Here is a 21,268-nt window from a genome sequence, read left to right on the forward strand (position 1 = left end):
GCGAGGATCATAAGTGGACTCGTTACTGCCGAGGGTCGTGTGAGGATCGTTTCATCATTCGATTCGCCATCACAGTGTAGAATCGTTTTTCCTTTGCTGAAAACCGCGCGGAAGTTTTCAAACATTCTCGCCGAGCTACAAGCTGTGCGGAATTTATAAAGCAGTACGGAATTACTGTCTCAGAACACTTCGCCGTTGCTACGAGCCGGGCGGAAATACCAGAACATTCGTGCGCGCCATTTTTACGACCCTCGCGGTTCGCGCCAAATTGAGCCGCCATATTGGAGAACTAGTGCGTGCCGATAAATTAAATCCAAGATGCCGTATACACGCGCGCAATTGGAAGCCCTTACGCTGCCTCAGCTTCAAGAGGAGCTACGTCAGTTAGGATGTGAAAATATACCAGACAACCACGGTCGATGTCTGGATATGATCATCGATTTGAGGTTACAAGGAACACGGTCAGTGGCTTTCACAATACCTTTCAATCCGCCGCTGAACAGAACGTTCTCATCATCGACATTGTCCGACCAATCTAATCATCCACAGCGCATCGGAATGGATCAACCAGCCTTAGAGAGAACGCAACAAGCCAGCAATTCCTCTACACAGCAAAAAACAGAGCGAACGAACGAAGCGGATCCTCCGACAGCATCTCCGATCGTCACACAATTATGTGAACTGGTTGCAACACAAATGAGAATTCAGCAAGAGCGAGACAGACTTCAACAAGAAGCTCAGCAAGAGCGAGACAGACTTCAGCAGGGAGCCTTACAAGAAATGCAGCGAGTACAACAAGAGCGGGACAGACTCCATCAGGAGAATATAGATAGACTACTCTTGTGTATAGAGAATGGTCACCGAGGCCCGTCAAACGAAATGCCCCGAAGTATCAACTCGCAGATGTCAGAATTTTTGTCGATAACAACGAATGCAACCAAATTCCTGTTATCGCAGATACCCAACTTTGGAGGTTCGGAAGAAAAAAACGTTGAAATGTGGATTGACCGTATAGAAGGCGTCGCTGAGGATCATAATTTGCCTCAAGTGGCCATGTTATCTGCCGCCACCTCAAAGTTGGTCAAGGGTGCACTCAAGTGGTTTAACTTAAGCTTACGTACTGTGAGCAAGTCGTGGTTAGACTTCAAGACAGCAATATTTAGCCATTTCAAGAGACGTGTCATATTCACGGACGTCATGAAAAAAGCACATGCCAGAAGATGGTTACATTTCAAAGAAAATTTTCAAGAATACGCCATGGACGTAGTTACGATTCTACAACCTCTCAATTTAAAAGAGGAGAACATACGTCATTGCATCACCAACGGAATAATGATTCAGTCCGTTCGAACGACAGCAGTTTCACTCAAAGCTGATTCCCTGGACGACTTTCTCGAACAGATGCATCCCATCGCGCTCACTTGTCGCTTTTCTAATCAAAAAAAGTCACCAACATTTAAAAACAAATGGGACAAGCCAAAGCCTAAGCCGGAAGACGCTTCGAAAACAGATCTTCACGCGAAGAACAAGGATACTTCCGCAGAAGCTTTCTGCACGTATTGCCGCTTTAAAGGACACACCAAGGAAGAGTGTCGTCAACTTAAGAGAAAAGAATCAACCCAGAAACCGGTGCAACCGAGTGCCACAGTCGCTGCCGTTGCAGAAACGCCATCGAAAGAACCTGATTCTACATCGCCAAATTGTATTTCGGTAGTACAAAAAAGCGCTCCTAAGATTGTGACAAATGGCAGTAAAATTAAGGTAACGAAGCTCAATAATTTGTCATGCGAACTTTGTGCTCTATTGGACACGGGCAGTCCAATTTCTCTTGTCAATAAATCGACTTATGATAAATTTCTTTCGGGTTGTGCGGTTACCGCTAGTTCGGAATATAAAGCCGTTAACGGAGAACCTCTTAATATTAAAAGTATTGTAAATTCTACAATTTCGCTGGAAGTTTTACCAGATAGTTCTAATTCTATTGAATTACATGTAATAAATAATAACCCGACATCAGCCGACATAATCATCGGTTGGGATTTTCTAGACAAACACGATTTAACAATTGTGATAAAACCAGCAACTAATAATTTAGAAGAAAGATTACACCTTTTCTCAGAAGTAGCTTCCATTGAAATTACGGAAGAATGTTCTACTAAATCAAATTCTGAATTCGAAAGTATCGAGACCGATTTTGGATATTGTATTAAAAACGAATTAGTTCAGCTTTTAGAGGAGATCGCGAAAACGCATATTCCTATTGTCGAAGATGATTACGCTATAGAAGTTAAATTAAAAGATGAATCTATTTACTCGTACTCACCCAGACGACTTGCCTGGCAAGAAAAGCTTCAAGTTCGTAAAATTATCGACGATCTATTAGAAAGAAGAATTATTAAAGAAAGTGAATCACCTTATTGTGCGCGTATCGTTCCCGTCAAAAAGAAAGATGGTTCGATAAGATTGTGCATTGATTTACGTCCATTGAACGACCGGGTTCATAAAGAAAATAATTGTCCATTTCCTTTGATTGAAGACCACTTATCCCAGTTAAATGGAAAAACTGTTTTCACCCTTATCGATTTAAAAGATAGCTTTTATTTACTCAAAGTTCATCCAGATTCTACTAAGTATTTTTTGTTTGCTACCCTAGACGGTCAGTACAAATTTTTACGGGTACCTTTCGGATATTGCGAAGCACCCAAGAAGTTTCAGAAAAGACTGATTAAAATTTTAAAGGAATTAATTAGAACCAGAAAAGTTTTTGTTTATATGGATGACATATTAATTGCCACTTCATCAGTTCAAGAAAACCTTGAAATTTTAAAAGAAGTACTCAGATTATTAAAAAGTTATCAGTTCACGATGAATATACGTAAGTGCAAATTCTTAAAAAAATCAATTAAATACTTAGGATATATTATCTCGGATCAAGGTATTACGCTAAGTCCTCGTCACGTAGATGCAGTCCTAAACCCCGTAAGTTAGTTGAACTTCAAAGATTTTTAGGATTAACAAATTATTTTCGGAAATTTATTAATAATTACGCTACAATAGCCAAACCTTTGCAGAATTTACTGCGAAAGAATTCCGACTTTAAATTCAATCAAGATTGTTTAACAGCTTTTAATACTCTTAAAAGCAAACTTGCTTCTTATCCCGTTTTAAGGATATACAATCCTAATTTACCTACTGAATTACACACAGATGCTAGCGCTATAGCTGTCGCAGGTATTCTTTTACAAAAGCAAGACACGGGCCAGTGGGCTCCAATAGCTTTCTTTAGTCAATCTACAAACAAGGCAGAAGCCAACTATCATAGTTTCGAATTAGAAATGCTTGCTATAGTACGTTCCGTAGAACGATTTCATATTTATTTATCAGGTATTAAATTTACTGTAGTTACCGACTGCAATGACTTAGTATTCGCGATGAAGAAAACACAAATCAATCCACGCATTGTTAGATGGACATTAGAATTACAAAATTACGACTTTGACATGAAGCATCGCGAAGGAAAGAAAATGCTTCATGTAGACGCACTTAGCCGTGTCGTCGCTTCTATCGATTCTTTCTCATTAGCTAAAAAACTTCAATTTAAACAATTACAAGACCCCAAATACAAACTGATTGCTGAAAAACTTGAAGAAACACAAGATGACGAGAAGTTCACTGTTGTTGACAGATTAGCATTCCGGAAATATTCAGATAAATTACTTTTTGCAGTTCCAGAGTCAATGATATCAAATATCATACGAATCTACCATGACAATGTGTCACATTGCGGGACAGAGAAAACTGTTCAAGGTATCCTAGCTCAATATTGGTTTCCGTCAATGCGGAAAAGAGTTCAAACTCACATTGACAACTGTCTAAATTGCCTTTTAGCTAACACATCCTCTAATGCAAGAGAAGGTGAATTTCAAATCACGAACAATCCTACCCTTCCTTTGGAAATCATACATATCGATCATTTTGGACCGTTGAATCAAACGGAAGACGGATTTAAACATATTTTTCTAGTTATTGACGCTTTTTCTCGTTTCACTTGGTTATTTGCAACTAAGTCAACAGGCTCTAAAAAAGCCATCAAGCACCTAACTGATATTTTCAATACTTTTGGCAATCCGCAAACAATTGTTTCGGATCGAGGAACCGCGTTTACCTCACTGATGTGGAATTAATCAGATTTTTAAAAGACCTAGCAAAAACAGATCTAGATTTTGAGGCCGAACGAGAAAATAGTCGAGAATTAGCATTACAAGCGGCCGAAAGTATTAAAAATTATAACAAAGCGTACTACGATGAACGTCACAAGAAACCCTCCGTGTATAACCAAGGGGATTATGTACTTATTAGAAACACTGTTACTAAGCCAGGGGAAGAAAAGAAACTTAAACCTTCCTATAAAGGCCCATATTTAGTGGCCAAAGTTCTTAACAAAAATAGATACGTCATTACAGACATTCCAGGTTTCAATATCTCACAGAAACCATATAATTCGATTTTGTCTCCAGACAGGATGAAACCATGGATTAAACCTGTCAATAAACCTTAAAGATTATTATATTCATTTATCAACTAAAATCGAGTATTTTTCATTTAATTTTCTTTTCTTCAAATCTCTTACAGTTTAAATTTTTTTTATGTTAATTTGTATTGAACGACAATTTGTGTTACTTTGCGATATTATATTACATTTTAATTACACTCGATATTACATTCCTGTATTATGATTTACATTTTATATTACATTACAAATTATATAATTTGCAACCCTTCGAGGTCGAAGGCCCCGTCAGGAATGGCCGAACTGTAAACGGTGATTAAGGCCGTAAACCCCGTTTGAATTTCCCGCGCTTATTTACGAAGCGCTCGCGTAGGTACACTCGCGCCTGGCGCCACCTAGAGCGTTTGGATTGGTGGATGCATGTGTGCTGTGATTGGCTGATGCATGCGTGCGGTGATTGGCTGTGAGTCTTTGCGAGGGAGACACTCCCTGTTCGGATTACTTCTTGTATAACCGGCGTACGAGCAAGTCGCAAAAGTAACGCATGGATCTTTTCAATAAATATATTGCGTTTTATCGAGTTGACCCGTTAGTCAATTAACCTGCAATCCTGACGCTCTCCATTACAGATCATTCAATTGTGATCTTTGAGATTTTTATCCCAAAACATTTTTCGGATAAATTTGGACCATGTTTTTGCATCGCCAACATCTTGAACCGCTAACCACGGATTGCTATTTAATTGCTCTACTGAATAGGACACTGTAAATATTTTTGAATTGCACACAACAATATATGATGTAATTGAGGTTGGGCGCTCAAGTACAGTGGGGAGCATTAATGAGTTCCGTTACCCGGTGAGCTACGGTGCAGAGCGGTGCAGGCGAGCGCGCTACGTTACCGTCACGGTCGATAAAAGATTCAAATACAAAACCGCGAACGCGTAAAAATGGTCAGTCACGCGCTGTATTGCTTGCGCGTGCATTTGATTAAAAAAACATTTTTTATACAATTTGATGCACACAATTAATACGTATTACATACAATATAACAATCATAGATGAATATGTAATTATAATTGTATTATTATGCATCTGCAACTATTATTCCACTGACTAAGTATGTGTTTACTGGAATAATATAATTACAGATAGAATGATAATTATAATTACAACATTATTACGTATAATTATTCTATTGTATACGTAATGCATATGTAATTATATAAAAAATTGTTTTGCGATATTTTATAATTTTTACGATGTTGCATTATCTTCCGTATCTTATTTATAAGTAAATGAAATATTAAAATTAAAAGAAAAAATAAAATAAAAATAATAATAACTGTTAGAGTTTACTTTATCAGCACTGAAAATTATAGTCATCGCCGATGAACGATTACGACACGCAAAAGAAATAAGGTCAAAACCAACTTCGAATTAAACGCCGTCACAGGCCACATAATTACAATAATTGTTACCGATTACAATAAATCCTGATTTGAGTTGCTGCTGACGGAGATGCTAATTTCGTGCATTTTCCGTATATTTTAAAAAGGGCAATCCTCTGTATGATCCTGGTATCAGCCATGCTCAACGTCGGAAATTGTCATGTCCGATATTAAATGGAAGTAGAGATCGGTGTTGCGTCAAGAACTTTTTAAAATATACAAAGAACCGATTGTTTTGCTTGGCCCTGGAGCGAATTTTAATAATCCGTCCAGTAACCATTTCTCCCGATCACCTGATGCAGTCGTCGATCGATGGACTGACGAAGATTGGTGAAGAACTCAGGTTTGCCTCGAAGTGCTTCCCATTCATTCCTCGCGTGCTCAAACAGAGCTTGTTTAGTTCTCTCATGGCCAGGATCCCACGTATTCACAATTTTTGCCCACACATTCTTAATCAAATTGAGATCCGGGGATTTAGCTGGCCAATCAAAAACCACAATCTCTGGATGTTGTTCGAACCATCTTCGCACAATGCGGGAAGTATGAACTGCAGAATTGTCCTGAACTAATCGAAATCTCGGTACATCTTCTGCCGGGAATATATTTCGGACGCTCGGAAGCAAAACGTTTTCCAAAATATCAATGTATTCCTCACTATTCATATGTGGCGATATTTCAATTAGTTCACCAGGACCATACGCACTCATCCATCCCCACATTGCACAAGTGATGCGCCCACTTCGCTCTTGAGGAATGACATACCTCGGATCAAACCTGCGATTATCGGGTCTCCAAACACGATCACGCCGATCAACTGCAGAACAAAAGACTTTTTCGTCCGTCCAGATAGTGACATCCCATTCTTCCGCAGACAGTGAACATGGGCTTCATGTAAACGTCGTCGTGCTGTCCATCGAGAAATCGGTAACTCCAAGTCGTTAATGGCATTTGATACCGGAAAAAAAGGCTGTAAATCTACCTGGTTGACTAAAGCATTATTTTCTTCCACAGTTGTTTTCCGTGGTCTGTGATTATGCTTACGATGATCACGCAGAGCTTCTTCACCACCTTCTTGCCACGCATGAATCCATTTTCTTGCCGTCTTATCAGAACATGGAATTATGATGCAAATCTCTTCGAGATTTACACCTCCTTGCCACAAACCGATTAAACGGCCACGCTGGATTTCACTCAACATTACTGCACCAAGTCGCAAGACAAAATGCTGACTGAGGCAACTATGCGCAGAGCTTTTGTTTAACGTCATTAGACAAAAGACGATCGCCACGTATTAGCGTCTTTTGTTTGTTGATTCGACCGGATTCGGTCAGATCAAAAGTTCGGTTTGAAACTTGATGACTCTAAACTATCATAACAGAAAGCGTTCCCTAACATCGATCAAAGATTCTTAGCATTATCGTAGCAGATTTTAATATTTTATTATCATTTTTCCGATCTTTTAATCTGATCCGAGTCGGGTCGAGTCAACAAATCAAAAATCGAAAACGCTATATGTTAGTGCACGATAGATCATATTATCGAAAGAAATGATTACTGGACGAATTATTAAAATTCGCTCCAGGACCAAGCAAAACAATCGGTTCTTTTCAGAACCACCAAACATTAAGACAAGGAACATCTCGAAACTCGAAACATCTTGACAACATATATCAAGTTACGAATATCTTTCTATCCGTTTAATCCTTAATTTTTTGTAAAAAAAAAAAAAAAAATAATATAATATTTGTGAAAATAATGGTTAACAGCTACGTGATAATATCGCAGATTTTATATATTTCTTCACAAATTATAACACATAAAAAATGGCTTTTCTTTCGCAGAAAATAAATCCAATTACCATAAACACGAGATACCATCACTTACATATAAAAATATTTTTTTTCTTATATAAAAAAATGGTGGGGCCATCTATTGTAAAACGGCGGAGACTTATTTGTACACCAATATAAAAAAATAGGACGTGTTATCGCTCGTCGAAAGCAAAAGCTAAGTAATGTTACGGCCGATATTCCGAGCAATATTAATTAATTAAGGTATTAATAAGATACATTTTGAATAGTAATTATCGAGCCAACGTTTCGACCTACTTGGTCTTTCTCAGGGCATTACATTCAAACTTACAAGTAGTATAAATAAAAATAATAATAACTGTTAGAGTTTACTTTATCAACACTGAAAATTATAGTCATCGCCGATGAACGATTACGACACGCAAAAGAAATAAGGTAAAAGCCAACTTCGAATTAAACGCCGTCACAGGCCAAATAATTACAATAATTGTTACCTATTGCAATAAATCCTGATCTGAGTTGCAGCTGACGGAGATGCTAATTTCGTGCATTTTCTGTATATTTTAAAAGGTTCTTGACGCAACACCGATCTCTACTTCCATTTAATATCGGACATGACAATTTCCGACGTTGAGCATGGCTGATACCAGGATCATACAGAGGATTGCCCCTTTTAAAATATACGGAAAATGCACGAAATTAGCATCTCCGTCAGCTGCAACTCAAATCAAAATTTATAGTAATCGGTAACAATTATTGTAATTATGTGGCCTGTGACGGCGTTTAATTAGAAGTTGGCTTTGACCTTATTTATTTTGCGTGTCGTAATCGTTCCATCGGCGATGACTATAATTTTCAGTGTTGATAATGTGAACTTCAACAGTTATTATTATTTTTATTTATATCACTTGTAAGTTTGAATGTGTTGAAGGTAGAGATTTAAAACACCGTTAACTTGCAAATGAAAAGTTTATCAAGAGACACGGTAGTGTCTCGCGCCAAGTACACGCGGAGCGAGACCGACCGTGACTCTTTTACGCGACGCGACGGGTTGCGAGTACCCGAGATGTTGAGATCTCGATAACGAGTGAACGGATCAAGTTCTAAGTAGGCTTGATCGATAGCTTGGGGTCCAATTAGGGGGGGGTTTCTCTCATAATATTCCGCTACGTGCCTTACGAGCGGAGATATTGCGACGCAAAGTCCAAATGTGAAAATTTATTTTTAAGATACTCCTCCTAACGCTCTCATTCAATATTATTATGATTATCAGAGAAACGTCCCTTTCACTTTTTCGACGCTGGCGGCGCAGGTATCGCCAGTTTCGATATCGCGCGCGTATTTCAAAATTAGGTCGATAAACTTATCGGTCAGGAGGAAGATTTCTATTTAAGTAAAAATTAGGTATATATATAATAATAATATTGAGTCAACGGAAAAGTAGGTTCTCTATGCTTGGCAGAAAGTGCCGCTAGGGAATTTTTAAGTCGATTCTTATGAATCAAGCTTGAATTTGATGTCTATGTATCCCAGGTTGCCGATGACAAGGTCCAGATAGTGCGCTTTATAGTTTTCGGTGTCCAGGTGTAATAATACGTTGAATTCGATGTCTACGTGTCCCAGGTTGCCGATGACGAGGTCCACATAGTGCGCTCCGTAGTTTTTGGTGTCTACGTGTATTAATATCTTGAATTCGATGTCCACGTGTCCCAGGTTGCCGATGACGAGATCCAGATAATGCGCTTCATAGATTTCGGTGTCCAGGTGTAATAATACGTTGAATTCGATGTCTACGTGTCCCAGGTTGCCGATGACGAGGTCCACATAGTGCGCTCCGTAGTTTTTGGTGTCTACGTGTATTAATATCTTGAATTCGATGTCCACGTGTCCCAGGTTGCCGATGACGGGATCCAGATAATGCGCTTCATAGTTTTCGGTGTCCAGGTGTAATAATACGTTGAATTCGATGTCTACGTGTCCCAGGTTGCCGATGACGAGGTCCACATAGTGCGCTCCGTAGTTTTTGGTGTCTACGTGTATTAATATCTTGAATTCGATGTCCACGTGTCCCAGGTTGCCGATGACGGGATCCAGATAATGCGCTTCATAGTTTTCGGTGTCCAGGTGTAATCGCACGTTGAATGCGATGTCTAGGTGTCCCAGGTTGCCGATGACAAGGTCCACATAGTGCGCTCCGTAGTTTTCGGTGTCTACGTGTATTAATACCTTGAATTCAATGTTCACGTGTCCTAGGTTGCCGATGACAAGATCCAGATAGTGCGCTTCATAGTTTTCGGTGTCCAGGTGTAATCGTACGTTGAATTCGATGTCTAGGTGTCCCAGGTTGCCGATGACGATGTCCACATAGTGCGCTCCGTAGTTTTCGGTGTCTACGTGTATTAATACCTTGAATTCGATGTCCACGTGTCCCAGGTTGCCGATGACGAGGTCCACACAGTGTGCTTCGTAGTTTTCGGTGTCCAGGTGTAATAATACGTTGAATTCGATGTCCACGTGTCCCAGGTTGCCGATGACGAGGTCCACACAGTGCGCTTCGTAGTTTTCGGTGTCCAGGTGTAATCGTACGTTGAATTCGATGTCTAGGTGTCCCAGGTTGCCGATGACGAGGTCCACATAGTGCGCTCTGTAGTTTTCGGTGTCTACGTGTATTAATACCTTGAATTCGATGTCCACGTGTCCCAGGTTGCCGATGACGAGGTCCACACAGTGCGCTTCGTAGTTTTCGGTGTCCAGGTGTAATAATACGTTGAATTCGATGTCCACGTGTCCCAGGTTGCCGATGACGAGGTCCACACAGTGCGCTCCGTAGTTTTTGGTGTCTACGTGTATTAATATCTTGAATTCGATGTCCACGAGTCCCAGGTTGCCGATGACGGGATCCAGATAATGCGCTTCATAGTTTTCGGTGTCCAGGTGTAATCGTACGTTGAATTCGATGTCTAGGTATCCCAGGTTGCCGATGACAAGATCCACATAGTGCGCTCCGTAGTTTTCGGTGTCTACGTGTATTAATATTTTGAATTCGATGTCCACGTATCCCAGGTTGCCGATGACGGGATCCAGATAGTGCGCTTCATAGTTTCCGGTGTCCAGGTGTAATCGTACGTTGAATTTGATGTCTACGTGTCCCAGGTTGCCGATGACGAGGTCCACATAGTGCGCTTCGTAGTTTTCGGTGTCCAGGTGTAATAATATGTTGAATTCAATGTTTAGGTGTCCCAGGTTGCCGATGACAAGGTCCACATATTGCGCTCCGTAGTTTTCGGTGTCTACGTGTATTAATACCTTGAAATTGATGTCTAGGTGTCCCAGGTTGCTGATGACGAGGTCCACATAATGCGCTTCATAGTTTTTGGTGTCTAGGTGTATTAATAACTTTAAATCTGAATGGGTGCGTTCAGCCGATACTCCGCTAGCGTAGCAATCGTGAGCAGTTGCTCGTTTTTGCTCGTTTCTTCTCTTTTTAATCCAGTAAGTCAAAAAAGAGGAAACGAGCGAAAACGAACGACTGCTCACGATTGATAGGCTAGCAAAGTATCGGCTGAACGCACCCAATGTAGGACACGTAGATATCGAATTCGAGGTATTAATACATGTAGACACCGAAAACTACGAAGCGCACTATGTGGACCTCGTCATCGGCAACTTGGAACACGTGGCCATCAAATTCAAGGTATTAATACACCTGGACACCGAAAACTATAGAGCGCGCTATGTGGACCTCGTCATCGGCAACCTGGGACACCTAAACATTGAATTCAAGCTTGATTCATAAAAATCGACTTAAAATTTCCCTAGCGGCAGAATTAAAATTATGTTATGACATAATAAAAATCGCTGATTTAAAATTATGTCTAGACATAATAAAAATTGGACAAAAATTATGTTTAGACATAATAAAAATTGGATGAATTAAAATTATGTCTGACGTAAAAATAATTATCAAAAATATCGATACCTGAAGATATCGGTACATATACAGTTGCGAACAACATTCAGTAAGACACGCAAATAAAAATAAATAAAGAATTTTACAGTTAACGACTTATTAACATTAATCATGCTTTATTGCGATTATGTTTTATGTTGAAATTGAAAAATATATACAATGTGTACAACTAAAAGGGTTACAGATTATTATTTTTAAAAAACTGAGCAAAATATTAAATTGTTGTTTTCTTTAGAAATAATAGTCCGTAACACTTTTAGCTTCATACCTTGTATTATATACGGTTTATGAAATTATAAGATATATTGTTTATAAGATTAAGTTGCGTAACACTACAAAAAGGCGTGATATCCGTACAAAATTACCTTTTTAAAAAAAAGGTAAAATGAGCGCCAAGTACACGCATAATAGTGTATATGTATTATGTTGTTACCCTGTTATGTTGTTACCTCGAAAAAAACAAAGTGGTAGTATTATACCTCCAAATAGCTTTATCCTGTACATACTGTTTATACAATGCGTAATATACTACAAAAAGGCGTGATATCCGCACAAAATTACCTTTTTTAAAAAAAGGTAAAAAAAAGCGCCAAGTACACGTATAGTAGTGTATATGTTGTTACCTAAAAAAAAAGATAGTGGTAGTATTATACCTCGAAAAAACCTAAGTAACAAGTGGTAGATCTTTATATCTCGAAAAATCTCGAAAAAATCTAAGCAGTAGTATCTTTATTTCCGAAAAATTATAACCCAAGTGATACACGTCACAAAATTATGTTACCTTATCAAAAAGAAGAGTCGCGCTTCAAGTGATCTATTACAATTACAAAAAAGAAATGATATCTCTTTAAGTTAGAGCGCCAATTACAGAGAGAACATGTATATTGCCTCAAAAAATAATTGTTGCATTACATTAAAAAATCTTTACATTGTGTCAATTAGAAAAGAATGTATAATAACAATTTTATAAGATTAAAAAATTTTATTTAAATTTAACAAGGGAATACAAGATATTTAAATACAAAGTTATTTACATGTGTATTTTTTAATGGCCACAAAGAATTACAGAAGTAACAGTACAAAATAAAAATATTTTATTAAAATACATAAATTTTTCTTGTAAAAAAACTTGGCGCTGCTAGACCTCGAAATTTTAAATAAATAAATAAACTTATTCTATACTTAATTATAAGCCGCATTATCCGCCGTCCGCGTAGTCACGCACACCCATATCACTCACTCCCACATCCACGCTGATAATCATTTAATATTACTCCCATTGTATTCTTCTCTAAATTATTTTTATTTATTGTTGTTTTTATTTATTTAAAAGGTCTAGCAGCGCCAAGTTTTTTTACAAGAAAAATTTATGTATTTTAATAAAATATTTTTATTTTGTACTGTTACTTCTGTAATTCTTTGTGGCCATTAAAAAATACACATGTAAATAACTTTGTATTTAAATATCTTGTATTCCCTTGTTAAATTTAAATAAAATTTTTTAATCTTATAAAATTGTTATTATACATTCTTTTCTAATTGACACAATGTAAAGATTTTTCAATGTAGTGCAACAATTATTTTTTGAGGCAATATACATGTTCTCTCTGTAATTGGCGCTCTAACTTAAAGAGATATCATTTCTTTTTTGTAATTGTAATAGATCACTTGAAGCGCGACTCTTCTTTTTGATAAGGTAACATAATTTTGTGACGTGTATCACTTGGGTTATAATTTTTCGGAAATAAAGATACTACTGCTTAGATTTTTTCGAGATTTTTCGAGATATAAAGATCTACCACTTGTTACTTAGATTTTTTCGAGGTATAATACTACCACTATCTTTTTTTTTAGGTAACAACATATACACTACTATACGTGTACTTGGCGCCTTTTTTTACCTTTTTTTTTAAAAGTTTGATTTACACACAGCGCATCGTGCGGTAGGCAAGAAGAACATTAACAACTAAAATACAAGACAGGGATACCTCGATTCGCAAACGTAACTAACGCAGACGTAACATAAAGACGCGTTCTCATGTATTAAGCGAAACCTTTATTGGAATGTGAACAAACAACAGAATGTAATGCCCTGAGAAAGACCAAGTAGGTCGAAACGTTGACTCAATAATTATAATTCAAAATGTATTATAGCTTTTTATTAATACCCTAATATTGCTCGGAATATCGGCCATAACATTACTTAGCTTTTAATTTTAATATTTCATTTACTTATAAATAAGATACGGAAAATAATGCGACATCGTAAAAATTATAAAATATCGCGAAACAATTTTTTATATAATTACATATGCATTACGTATACAATAGAATAATTATAGGTAATAATGTTGTAATTATAATTACATATTCATCTATGATTGTTATATTGTATGTAGAATGTATTAATTGTGTGCATCAAATTGTATTAAAAATGTTTTTTTAATCAAATGCACGCGCGAGCATTAACACGCATGACTGACCATTTTTACGCGTTCGCGGTTCTGTATTTGAACCTTTTATCTACCGTGACGGTAACGTAGCGCGCTCGCCTGCACCGCTCTGCACCGTAGCTCACCGGGTAACGGAACTCATTAATGCTCCATGCATGCACCAGATATAAGTTGGCGCTGGAAGTTCATATTTTTTAATGAATTATAGGTCAAACGATTGCTCCCTAATTGCTACCTCAGAATCAAGAATTGCTTCCTTTTTAAAATTATTATTTTTTGAGATATTTAATAAAAACGAAAAATTTTTAATTTTTATTGAAAAACATATTTATAATAACTCTATGCAACTAAATCCGGCATAGAACGATTGCTCCTTTATTGCTCCTTATTGCTCTATCATAATTTTAATGATTTATTGCATTTTTATTGAAAAATTAATTCACAAGTAACGCCGCCGCCGCCACTATCGACCGCCTATTGTAACTATGGCTCGGCAGCCATTGGCGGAAATATTCAAACGTAATATAATAGCTCTATTGTTCATAACTATATCTCAAAGAGTTTAGTCAACATTTCCTATTGATTTTCGGTAGAATAACTATTTCTCGTCTCTCTCTATTGGGATTTTCAATCGCTCCATTCGTATAATTAATTTTGTATGATATTTTAGCAAAGAACTGTTTATTTTCTTGGAAAAATACATTTCTCACATTCTTCTGCAAGTATATCCAACATAAAACGATTGCTCCTTAATTGCTACGCGTTGCTTCATCATTACCTTAACGATTTATTGCATATTTATTAAAAAATTAACAAATTGATCATTTTACAAGTGACGACGCCGCCACCTGTCAGCATTGTGCATGAGCCCTTATTGACGTTAGGCTGAGTTTCCAATGTGCGCGTCACGCGTCGCGTCATCTGTCGTTAAAGCCCCTTGCACAATGCCAGGCAACAGACAATAGGAACAGTGAATAAAAATCAGAAATCATGTATAAATGCAGAATAAACAGTGACACAGGCAATAGACACAGAGTTTCCGTCACGTTGGAAATTCTGTGCCTATTGCCTGTTGCCAACCAATCATAGCATTCGAATTTTTTAGGTTGTAATTAACGATTTTTTGGTTATATCTTGTTCCTATTGCCTGTTGCCTGGCATTGTGCAAGGGGCATAACCAATCTAAACATCCCATTACAAATAATGTAATAAAATAAGATGTTTTGATTGGTCGCGACGGATAATGCGATGCGCCGCGTGACGCGATCAGTGGACACTCAGCCTTAGTGCCCATCTACAATAAGTGTTTTAAGCCTAAGCCTTAAAGCTGATTTATAGAGGCCGTAATCGTTGATTTAAAACGAAATCTTTAAAAAATTCACCAATCACAGTCGATTGTTCTTCTTACATTTGATTGTGATTGGTCAATTTCTTAAAGATGACGGTGTAAATCAACGGTTACGGACGCATATAGTGAGAACGCAGCATTAGGCTGAGTTTCCACTGAGCGAGTCACGCATCACGTTATCCGTCGCGACCAATCAAAACATCTTATTTTATTACATTATTTGTAATGGGATGTTTAGATTGGTTAAACGACAGATGACGCGACGCGTGACGCGCACATTGGAAACTCAGCCTAACGTCAATAAGGGCTCATGCACAATGTTGACAGGTGGCGGCGTCGTCACTTGTGAAATGATTAATTTGTTAATTTTTTAATAAAAATGCAATAAATCATTAAAATTATGATGGAGCAATAAGGAGCAATAAAGGAGCAATCGTTCTATGCCGGATTTAGTTGCATTGAGTTATTATAAATATGTTTTTCAATAAAAATTAGAAATTTTTCGTTTTTATTAAATATTTCAAAAAATAATAATTTTAAAAAGGGAGCAATTGTTGATTCTGAGGGAGCAATTAGGGAGCAATCGTTTGAGCTATAATTCATTAAAGAATATGAACTTCCAGCGCCAACTTATTTCCAGTCATTAATGCTCCCATGTGGTCGCGGAGCATGTCCGTAGTTGCTGCATCGCGTCGGTATGACAGGTCTCATAACTTGATAGTCGTCAACTTTAACAGTTAATATCTCGCGTCGCGAAGCCGAGCGGGGCTTTTTTCTGCCAGATTCATTTGTTTCGTGCAAAGACGAATCGATTAAGCTTAATTTCATCGAAATCGGTGAGGAGAGAGCTCTCCTTCAGTTTTACCATATATACAGGGTGCCCCAGAATTCTTGGTACTTTTCTCATATTTAGATAGAGCGAGCCAAACTGAGTCGAAAAGTCATGTACCATTTTGCAATTTTCGCAATAGTTGACGAGTTTATTAATGATTAAAAATCGACGTATTAGCCCGGCCTCCGCCAAATCCAAGCGCGCGGCGAGATGCGGCCGCCCCGCGGTCGGCGCGCGGGCAGTTGTTTACTACAAGCGGCGATGATTACGCACGAGCGGCGCGTAACGCCGGGCCCCTGTCCTAAGCGATGATAGTTTCTCGCCTTTTTTAAATAGAAATAAAATTTTCTAACAACATAGAAAATTTTTTTGTGCGTACGTATGTACATATGTGTGCACATGCATACACAGGAAAATATCAATTCTACTGCTTAAAAGAGCGATTACTCAATTTACCTTTTTTTTTAGTAAGTAACGGTTGTCTTTAAGCAAGAATATTTTTTTGATAATAGTCTTAAAATGTACAAATTTTAGAAAGAGTTTTTATTATGTACTCGAAAGAAGAATTTATACTTCTTCAAAAAACATAATAAAATTTTATTAAAAAAAAGTCAAAATAATAAATAAAATAATATGAGGACCCTCGAGATTAAAATAGGAGAAGGCTATGAGGGTCAGACGCAGATCACAGTGCGTAATATCAGAAATAAGTGATTTATTCGTCGTTTTGATACATTACATCGATCTGTACGTTTCGGCTCAGTTTTGAGCCATCTTCAGCGGTAGTTACAGAAATTAAGTTACACGTTCTCCGTACCGTATGGTGAGTTTATTGATTCAAAATATCAGAAACATAGACCAATTGATCCATATCTGTAAATTTGTTCAATTAATGTTGAGATATTAAAAAGATCCCTTAGGAAACTCACCATTCGGTCTGAAAAACGTGGAATACAGAGCCATGTATACATAATGAATACTCTCTGCGAGAAGACTTGACGATCTTTATCGACACGACACATGCACAGCAATGATATGAAAGGTCTTGCAAGAAGAGGCATGTCGTAGGTCAACACACCGGCGAGGATTATAACAAAGCACGATTTGACACCGTCACAATATTGCATGTACCAATAGTAAATCCCCGATTTGCCAACGACCAAAGTTTATGAGCATGGATTACAATTTGCTCAAAACCGTGACATATGCATGATGCAAGAAATCCGTGTCATTTTGAGACGGTGTCAAATTTTATTTTAAGTAATATTATCAAGAAAACGTTTTTTGTAAAGATCATTGTTACTTAAAAGAAGAGAAAACTGAGTAATTGGTTTTCTTAGCCCTAGAATGATATTTTTTTACGTGAGTAGATATATCAATAAGAGATCTACCCCGGGAGCTCCGAGGGGGGAGCGGGGCGGGGGGAAGGACTCGAGGGCAAGGGGTCTCCCGGGGGGGGGCGACTCGTTGGTGAGGGGGAGCGGGGGGGAGGACGACTCGTTGGTGAGGGGGAGCGGGCTGAGGGGTCGGCGAGCGTGTCGGGACATGTTTATTAAATATTAATAAACATATCTCGTATTGACAAGAGGTACCGCCGAGGGGGGGGAGTAGGTGTCCACTTCTACGCCGAGGGTGGTCCGCGGGGGAGGGGGAGTCGTCACTTTATCGGCGCAAGGGGTATTACAAAGGCGCCGTCCGGCTGCTGGAATTTTATCGGCGAATATAAACAAAACAGCGAGTTAGACACTTGACTCCGCAATGATCTCACCCTTCTAGAACATGCAAGCCACCATTCGGTTACGGCGTCTCACTACAAAAGCGAGCGTTGATGGCCCGACGACGGTTTGAAGATAAAATAACCGAGGTAAACAATTGATAAAATTTGTCACCGATGACGATTTAACCGTTGCGGAGTCCTCTTCATGTTCTTTTCTAGGAAGAGCCGCTGCCGATTACGATTTAACCGTCGCGGCGGTATTCGGTTATGGCGCGGCATATTACAAAAAACGAGCGCCGATATCCGGCTGCTGGAATGCATAAACAAAATATGTCTAACGATAATTATACGAACGCATAGCATCCGTTGTCACCAGGATGATTATGGATCCACATCTTGTGGATCAGTCTTCGGCTAGTTTTCGCGACGCGAACGTTTATATTCGAGGGTGAAGTTTTTTGTGTCAAGTATTCAATACAGAAGAATATTTTTCACGATAAAGGAGATGACAATAATTCCGATATGGATCGCGAGTTAACGGACGACAGTGACTACTTCAGTGATGAAGACAACAATCATGAAGAAGTCATCGATAGAATAGTGCTAAATTTACGTGTAGTGCCCGATTTGCATGAAGTGATAAAAAAACATTATCGCGAGTGGGACATTATATAACGTGCGCAACATGGAACTGATAATTGAAAAAAACGAATTGAAAAGAAAAAGTGATCTTAACGAGTATATAACCTCTTTAGGCTATGATCACTATTTAATAAACGATATCGCCGATGCTTTGAAGAATAATGTGCGAGACGAAAGACTGAGGGATGTGCGACGAATATCGCCGGTACAGTTTCTTCGCGATCGCGAACTAGGTATACGCGGAACCAATGAACGCTTCGCTAGACAAGGAATCGTTATCGAAACCGAGTCTCCTTATGACTGGAACGTGAGACAAAAAGTGTATCAACGACTGCTGGACGAGTGCGTTAGCGAGGAAGAAAGATGTGCTGACGTGCCATATTACTTTAAACCGTGCTATTGGGACTATCACTTTTGGGCGATTGAAATTTTTCGGAAGATCGAGGATGGTGGTTGTGAAGCACTGTACATTAAGATTCATACAGGTATTGGGAAGTACGTTGAATTATTGGTAATAAACAATTCGGCACATATGTATATGTATGTACCATGACCTCAATAATCCTAATCATCTATTGATGCTTCAAAGAACCTTCGAACGTGACCGTGATGATATTGATAATTGGGGGCTTAATCATTTTAATACCCCCTACTTCTTTCCTTATCCGTTTATGTCTGCGCACTATGTCGTTCAATATTGCAAACAATATTGTTCAGCGTGCGATCGAGTCACGTGCAAGTGCTCCATCGAAGAATGTGACGTGATTTAAAAAAAAAAAGTATTAAAAAAAAAAACATGAAACATCTCGATAAAACGGAACGCGACCTGGTGGAAGGATCCAACCAAATCGCTTGGACGAATATCTCGCATGGGAACAGCGATGCGAGAAGTTTATTGAGCAGCTCGAAGAAGACTGTCGTTCCAAACGTCCGCGGGTCTCAGACGGCTCTCAGACTGTCGGAAACAGGTCATCTTTAGTGGCAAGAATCGCGCGACTCGATGGTGCGAAGACTCTATTACAGAGACGGTTCGTACATATCGGTGGTAAGCACGCGGCGGGCAGTAGTAGCGGTAACAAAAACGCGGAAAGACTCGTTTGGCGAGAGATCGATGCCGCGTTCGAATGGCGTGTATTGACCGGTGCGGTGATAAATATCAATTACATCGAACCGCGAAAATTTCTCGAAGACGCCAAAGTCATCATGCTCGATCGTGTGCGGAACGTCATGCAAAGACACGCAAGTGTAAAGATAAACACCGTGTTCAACGGCGAGTTTGTGACGGGTGACAAATGTGCGAACAAAAGTGTCAGCACGGGAAACCGTGAACTCTTTCATGCGTCCGATCTGCGCGAGTGGTACGAGCGACACCCCAGGTAGCAAGCACTTGTCATTTTGACGTCAATATTTGGTCATAATTGGTCAGTAACGTCATTCGTCGATTAAATGACGTATATTTAAGGTCATGTTTTAATACGTCAAAAAGACTTTGTAAAATGACATTATATAGACGTTTAATTGACTACCCAGGTAGCAAACAGTCGTCATAATGACGTGATTCTTACGTCATTTTATGACGCATGTTACGTCATTTATTCCTAAAGTTTAACGTAAAAATGACATATTTTTCACAATATTTTTCACAGGTATATTCCTACATTTATAAAGTGTTTCGTAACTTTATGATTGACGTGGTGAATTTATGGTATAAGTGGATCTAGTTGCGTGTGTAATTATAGTTTTATGACAACTACTTCATGCAGTGTTAGAACTATCAAGAAGATATCATTACATAATTTTTGAACACTTTAAAGATGTACCTGTTATACATAAGTACAGTTAACAAGGAAGCATCAGGGTGAGAAGATCGTCACTGTCCACTGGATCATCGAAGTCAAGCGACTCCGACGCGGTACTGTACTAGGATGGGTGACCGCCTGCGGCTATATTCACATGGCATGTATAACAGTTCAAAAAGTTTTTTTTTTAAATAAAAAAAAAGAACATATTTTTATAATCGTTTATCAAGTAGACATTTTAAAATTTTAATTTCATAAAAAACATTTCTAGAAACCGGTATGTCGTACATTGGACCTACTTTTGCCGTCAATAAAACGTCAGAAAATGACGTTTTTGGGATGTGACTTAGGACCGTGTAAAATACGTCATTTTTACGTTAAACTTTAGGGATAAATGACGTAACATACGTCATAAAATGACGTAAAAATCACGTCATTATGACGACTGTCTGCTACCTGGGACGTTATCGAGCCTACTTTATCGCGTCTCAAAGAGTTTCAGGAACGCGATAGCGGATGGGCGTTGTCGCGTATACTCAATTTGACAGTGAACGTGAACAAGTACAATTCTTTGCGCGCGGGATGTTACATCAATTTACCGCAAAAAATTAAATCGAAATAAGCGGTGATCAACGTGCAATCGATGGACAATGCGTGTTTCGCGTGGTCAGTGGTGGCTGCTTTACATCCAGCCGAAAGACATTCAGAACGGGAATCCTCGTACCCTGATTACAAA

General features: G+C 38.5%; 1 protein-coding gene across 1 annotated transcript in view; it reads left to right on the forward strand.

Annotated features, from left to right (window-relative positions):
• Positions 1-20,831, forward strand: part of LOC143908348 (uncharacterized) — a 256,163-nt gene extending 235,332 nt beyond the window's left edge. Inside the window, exon 3 of the transcript XR_013260109.1 lies at positions 20,110-20,831. The gene's annotated coding sequence lies outside the window, so the exon portion shown is untranslated. The remainder of the gene's footprint in view (positions 1-20,109) is intronic.
• The last annotated feature ends 437 nt before the right edge of the window (positions 20,832-21,268 follow it).

The sequence above is a fragment of the Temnothorax americanus genome, unplaced genomic scaffold (genome assembly GCF_048541705.1).
Source record: "Temnothorax americanus isolate GAGA-0224 unplaced genomic scaffold, ASM4854170v1 Scaffold92, whole genome shotgun sequence".
NCBI classification, from domain to species: domain Eukaryota; kingdom Metazoa; phylum Arthropoda; class Insecta; order Hymenoptera; family Formicidae; genus Temnothorax; species Temnothorax americanus.